Consider the following 7,756-nt stretch of genomic DNA (forward strand, 5'->3'; position numbering starts at 1 on the left):
ATCTGGCCGGAGAACAAAACTTTGAGCTTACAAGCTCTGCCCAGTGTGAGTGGCACAGTTAATTAACGCCTTACCACTCTCATGCCAACAAAGGGCCTACTTACCATGCAACTCCCCATCATCACTGCCCCCCATGACAGCACTCGGATGCCTACAGGCTTATCTGTGGAAGATTAGCTTCCCTTTGCACATCTATATGAGTTTTAATTTGACTTTCATGAAAAAGGAAATTAACTTTAAGCCAACGCTGTAGAATTCTGAGAGCCCAGACGTGGTCATGTGTGATAATGGAAGGGGCTGGATGGGGAGAATTCTCCAGTAAGGATCGGTAAGGAAAGTGACTGCATACTTAGGGTAGGTACATAAGGCATCTTTTTCAGGCAGATTATGTCCGGAATCCACCGGAAAAAAAAACAATATTGCTGAGTACATATTCTGACTTGTGTCACTGTTTTTTTTTTAACCACTACAGGGTTCAGAAACCCTGAAGTGGTTAAAAGAAGAGAGCTGTCCATTCTTCTTGACAGTATAGAGTTAGCGATGCCAGCCGCAAGAACGAAGGCAAAGCTGCCTCAGGACTGCGACCCCCACCATGTGCACATAGCCTTAAATGGGTTTTCTGACCCCTATGTCAATTTCTTTTTATATCCGCTAATCTGTACTGGATTTTTTGTTTGTTTCTATCTTTTGCTTTCCCCAGTTTTTTTACTTAAGTGCCTCCATGCTGGCTGTTTACATGTTGCTGTACTTAAGCAGCTTATCTTTATGTGCCAACTCCTATCCCTCTGTATTATAGTACCACTCCTATCCCTCTTTATTATAGTACTGCTCCTATCCCCAATACATTGTAGTACTGCTCCTATCCCAATACATTATAGTACCACTGCTATCCCTTTGTATTATTATCGTTTTGCTCCCTTCCCAATATATTGTAGCACCGCTCATATCCCCTAGTATAAACGGGTATCATGCATACATGATATGTATCTCTACATGAACCAAGATCATAATTGGGCTTGACCTTTTATCAGCACCTGAGTTACACTCACACATTCCCCCATGATGACCTCACGTGTACTGGGTTGTGGGTTCTCAGCCCTTCAGGATAATCTTCTCTCTGGAAGATTGCAGAAGTTCAAGATTGCCACCATATTTTTTATTGGGATTTTACCGTTACCCAGAGAGCAAACATGACATGGCTGCCGTCAGTGATTTGCCCATTATCAATTTGTGGCTTATAGGCAGGGGTTACAGTTAGGAAAAAATATGCATCTTCTTCCCTTATTCATCCTGAAACTGAAAATGTCCCATCACTATCGGATTTATACAAACCCCGATATTCCCAATTTTCTTTTCTATTGTAAATGTATAACATTTCCTCTGAGGCTGTCCAGGCGTCATTTAAATCCTAGATGCATTTCCAGTGAACAAAAGAGGCCTCTTCAACTACTCTGTCTATGTGTAAACACAAGTACCTTTTGTTATCTGAAAAGACCTTTTGTCTATTTACCTGTCCATTTTAAATCTCAGTCTTTATCAAAAGACATCCTGGTTGGCACTTCGGCTTCAAAAGGATTTGAATGGTTAACTATTCATTTTTTAATTGGCTTCCTCACCCCCTGGCTATAGGTAATCTACCACTTCCCTATGCACATTGTACAGGCTATTTCAACAAAGCTCAGGTTGCAACTCTTGTCGTACTGTAAATCTGTGTGATGAAGGAGGAGGGAAGTGAATGTCCCTGCTCTACAGTGGCTGCAGAGATTTTAATATTTTCTATGACAATATTGTATACTTATATTGTATGTGATATGACTGCACATTTAAAATATACACAAATATAGCCATGTATACATATGTATATAAATAAATAGATTATATACAGGGTGGTCCAAAAGTAGGTGGCCAGAAAATAACATTTATTTTGATTTATATATAAAATTATATTTACTAACACAAGCATAACATTGACAATTACATTTTATTCTGAACAATAATACAAAAGCCTTTAAATTTTATCAACCAGGTGCTCAAACTGTTTTCCATTACAATTTGCTCAGCTTTGAAGTCGCCTCTTACGCTTTGACAAACTTTTTTGCACAAGTCTCTTTGGGTATTAATTTCTTGAAATGCATCTCTTATGTAATTTTTCAAATCACTGACACTTTTTGGTTTTAGACTATAAACTTTGTCCTTGAGTACTCCCCAAAAGAAAAAATCCATTGGGGTCAAGTCTGGTGAACGTGCCGGCCAATCACGTGGGTCTCTTCGGCCTATCCATTTATTAGGAAATGTTTCATCAAGATACTCGCGGACTACTCTTGAATAATGTGGAGGGGCCCCATCTTGTTGGAAATAAAGGTCATTTGAATTAGGCTGTTGCTGTAACTGGGGAACAACTTGATTCATTAGAATTTCGAGATACTTATCTCCTGTGACTGTTCCATCAAAAAATATTGGTCCTAAAACACCAAAACTTGAAATACCACCCCAAACATTGACACCAGGCTCATTTAGTTGTTGCTCTAATGATAAATGCATGTTCTCATTATACCAGTAAATACAATTATGTCTGTTAATATGGCCAGAGAATTTGAAAGAAGCTTCATCACTCCACATAATGTTATCTAAAATTACTGGATTTTCTTCAATTTCGTTAAGCATAATCTCACTAAATTGCAGCCGCCTGTCTGGATCATCCTGCAATAAACCATGAAGTAGACATGGACGATAAGCTTTCCACCCAATAGATTTCAGGATTCGCATGATAGAAACTCGTGAAATTCCCAATTCCAAAGAGGTTCTTCTGGTGGACTTTTTTGTTTATTATTTTCTGTACAGACTGTTTTTGGTCGACCAGTTTTTGGAGCATTAAGCATTGAGCCAGTGGCATTGAATTTGTCATGAATGCGGTAAATGGTTTGTCTCTTTGGGGCTTGAGTACCAAATGTTTCAACCCAATTTGCTCTAACGGTTTCAGCATTTTGAGATTTCCAATACTCTGTTAAAATCCATTTTCTTTGATCTGTATTTAAATTATTTGCCATTATGTGCTATCTGAATTATCTGAAAAGAAAACAGATTTGGGGGAGATCTGTGAAAACTAGATCTGTGAAACTGGCTCAGTTGCCCTTAGCAACCAATCAGATTCCACCTTTCATTTTCCAAAGAGTCTGTGAGGAATGAAAAGTGGAATCTGATAGGTTGCTAAGGGCAACTGAGCCAGTTTCACTTTACACCATGTTTGATAAATCTCCCCCTCCATAACCTTATTACACTTTCTGTCCACCTACTTTTGGACCATCCTGTATATTAAAACACAAAGGTAAACAATCTATAAATGTATTTTTTTAAGCATGAATTTATATGATTCATTTATTATGAGGCATGCATATTTTAATTTGGCACAAGGCACATTTTTTTAGACTGGGTTGTGAAATGCTAGTTTTAAATAATCTACCTCTAAAATTTTAGTCATGTCTCCGTCGCGTTGCATTTACATTATTCTGAAAAATGTTGTCGTCTTACCACAATTACAAAGATCACAAAAAAAGTGCAAAAATGAGGAATTCCCAAAAATGCTGGCAGCAGGAGGACCGGGTTGAGAATCTGCTATCTCCTGATTCTACGATTGTAATTCCAGGATCGGCAGATAGGATTTGATCTTGATGCTGTTTTGACTGCGTAGTCGAGGCCGTTTTGGATAATTTTTAGGGATTATTCAGACATTACGGCTAAGGTATGGATAAAACGTGTAGATTTGTGTACGTATTTATAGGTCAAGAATGGTCTCACATGTAATACCATAAAATCATTTAACAATAAAAAAAACAAAGGGAAAGGGAAAACGTATGTCAGCTCACCAGGTAATAGCCAGACTCATCCAGTCCCAACGAAGTCTTGCAGCGGAGACGCCCAGGTCATGGGCTACCAAAGTTCAAGTAATGAGAAAGCAAGCAAAGATGTCTCCAGCAGGACCAGGGTTGTATATATCTTGTTAAAACTTCACTTTTAATTTCATATTGTAAAAGCCAAGGATGAGTTACAGAATGAGCAATATAGCGGCTCTTAGGTACAGCACATTCCAACGCGTTTCAGCTAAACCTTATTCATGGAATAATGTGAGATTTCACATAGATAGTCCAAATATATAAAGAAATAAGGGCACTCCCAATATCAATTATATACACAAATCTTTACGAAGGTGTGTGGTGATCACCAAGTAAAAAAAAAAAAAGAGTAACAAAAGGAATATTAAAATGAATATTTTATTTCAGACATATATAAAAATAAATAAAAAGATAAAAGGGAAAGGTACCAATCAAGGGAAGACACACTATGAGCTTTTTAGTGCTTGGGAGGCTATTAGGGCAGGAAGCAGGAGCGTTCACATTGGTATGGGATACATTTTTTGATGACTTTATTGTAAATTATCTATTTGGTGTTGATACTTATGTTTGATATTCCACTTTTCATTGGAGGAGTCACTTTGGCAATTGGCATATCAGTTAGAGGGGAACTTTGTATACTTTGGCCGTGTTATTCTATGTGCTCAAGGCACGAGAGCACTGCTGTTTCCCTCGCCTGATATGCTGCTGTCTGTGATTTGCCCCGTCATGTGCAACATATAGGTCAACTCTGGGTGTTTCTTTGTTTTTCATTGGATTGATATCTTTTTGGAATCCATTATATTCACAAAGAGCGCTGCTGAGCAGATATTCTTCACCATGAAATTTTGATGAAGGACAACTTTAGCCCTATTTGCATTATTTTTTCATCTAATAGCCTCCCAAGCACTAAAAAGCTCCTAGTGTGTCTTCCCTTGATTGGTACCTTTCCCTTTTATCTTTTTATTTATTTTTATATATGTCTGAAATAAAATATTCATTTTAATATTCCTTTTGTTACTCCTTTTTTTTTTTAACTTGGTGATCACCACACACCTTTGTAAAGATTTGTGTATATAATGGAATAATGTGAGCACATTATTCCATGAATAAGGTTTAGCCGAAACGCGTTGGAATGTGCTGTACCTAAGAGCCGCTATATTGCTCATTCTGTAACTCATCCTTGGCTTTTACAATATGAAATTGAAAGTGAAGTTTTAACAAGATATATACAACCCTGGTCCTGCTGGAGACATCTTTGCTTGCTTTCTCATAAAATCATTTAGGCTTCTTTTGATGACGTTTTAACCACATCTCAATAAACCCTAAAGTTCACAACAAATACAGCACACGTGACCTTATCCAGTGCCGGGGTGTTCACATAAGTCAGATTTGTAGCAGTCAGGTTTTCTGGACAGCTTAGAGCTCATTCAGACATCAGTGATTTTTTTTCGTACGCATACATTTTTCATCAGAGTTTGGTTAGTGTGTCAGTCTTTACCATCAGTTTTTCTCGAAAGGAAAAGACTAACGCTGGAGCTTTTTCAAAAACTGACAGCACACCGATGGCATCCGAGTGCTGTCGGATCTTTTCATGGACACGTAGATGTGCAAGGGGCGAGTTTGAGCCATGATTTAGATTGGACATGTCGGACCACTCTGTCCACAAAAAAACACGAACATGTAATAGGCTGATAGACTATGATGTGTACAGGTTCTGTTTGTGAAAAACCCTTACCTAAAAATTATAACAGCCAATGCTTTTATGGACACCTAAAACCATAATCCTAAAGATTATACTCAGGTAATGATATTAGTATTGAGTGTAAACGAATGCTAAATACAATCAAAATCACCTGCAAGGGCTTCATCAAAAATCACAGACGCTGAAAGAAAGTCCCCTAACTTTATGGACTGCCAGGATGGTAAACTTGGCATAAATCCAGATCCATGCTGTAGAAATGATACAAAAAGGCCCACTTTAAGGCCTCGCTCACACGAGTGTATAACACAGCCGAGTACTATCTGGTGTTTTATAGGATAGCACTTGGATCAATGTTATTCTATGGGGCAGTGCTGATGAGCGATTTTTTTCTCATGCTGATTCGGCAAGAGAAAACAAGTGGCTCCGCAAATCAGATCACGCGACTCCTATAAGTCAATGGGTGCGTGTGAAACATCGGACTGCACTCGGATATCATCTGAGTGCAATCTGATTTACGCGGACACACAGACAATGGAGAAATTTTGTGCTCCGTCTTCACACCTGTGATGCAACTCTCTCATGCAAGAGAATTGGATCACAGTAAAATGACACTCCGCTGAAACTCCGAGTGTCATTTACATAATTGATCTGGTTGTGTGAACGATACCCAGGGGCAGACACATTGGTGCAACCTGTGTAGCCACACACGGGCCCAAAAGGTAAAGGTCCACTACTACCTCCAAGGCAACATGTAAACGGGTGCATTATGATGAACTATTGGACTGCAAAGGGTCCGCAGACTGTCTGTCCACCCTTACTGATATCTCACATTGCAACTGGCTACATGTACAAAACTCTGTCCTCCACGATGCCTACTGGCCGGAAGATTCGGAAACCAAATATTAGACGCAAAGTATGTGGTATTACTATAAGAGTACAGTATGTCTTTTACATGTGGGCGAGCCCACCATTTCCAAGATGAAGCGTCCTTTTTCTTTTTTTTTTTTTTTTAAATCTTTTTAGTTATTTACCTGAGATATTGTTTGCCTTTTTTTGCCCGATGCCAGGGTTTTTTTTAGCCTTTTTTCAGCGTTTTCGCATTGCGATTTTATCTGTATTCTAAGTATATAAGCGTCCATTGAGCGGGAAATGCTGAAGAATGGACCGGTCACTTATTTTAGTCACTTTGCTTCTTTCGGAACCTGAAGCAGTTAAAAGATGCTCAAAAGGGTGAACACATGCACATCACAGGGCCGGCTCCAGGTTTTTGTGCGCCCCGAGCAAAAGAGTCTCAGTGGCCCCTTTAACACATACCACGATTCATAATGCACAGATACCGCAGAGAAATATATATATAGTACAATGCAAAGATTTCACTTCTTACATTACATGAGTGATATCTATTGTAAATTCCACAATAGCTCAGAAACCGGCGAATCCTCGCAGCACACAGTGCAGACCGGACAGTATAGTCCTCCATACAGTATTATGGGCACCACTAAGTCCTCCATACAGTATTATAGGCACCACACAGTCCTCCATACAGTATAATGGGCTCCACACAGTCCTCCATACAGCATTATGAGCACCACACAATCCTCCATACAGTATTATGGGCACCACACAATCCTCCATACAATATTATGGGCCCACACAATCCTCCATGCAGTATTATGGGCACCACACAGTCCTCCATACAGTATTATGGGCACCACACAGTCCTCCATACCGTATTATGGGCACCACACAATCCTCCATACAGTATTATGGGCACCACACAGTCCTCCATACCGTATTATGGGCACCACACAATCCTCCATACAGTATTATGGGCACCACACAGTCCTCCATACAGTATTATGGGCACCACACAGTCCTCCATACAATATTATGGGCCCACACAATCCTCCATGCAGTATTATGGGCACCACACAGTCCTCCATACAGTATTATGGGCACCACACAATCCTCCATACAGGATTATGGGCACCACACAATCCTCCATACAGTATTATGGGCACCACACAATCCTCCATACAGTATTATGGGCACCACACAGTCCTCCATACAGTATTATGGGCACCACATAGACCTCCATACAGTATCATGGGCACCACATAGTCCTCCATACAATATTATGGGCACCACACAGTCCTCCATACCG

This window comes from Phyllobates terribilis, unplaced genomic scaffold (genome assembly GCF_046119375.1).
Source record: "Phyllobates terribilis strain yellow unplaced genomic scaffold, ASM4611937v1 Scaffold_10__3_contigs__length_209671492, whole genome shotgun sequence".
Lineage (NCBI taxonomy): Eukaryota > Metazoa > Chordata > Amphibia > Anura > Dendrobatidae > Phyllobates > Phyllobates terribilis.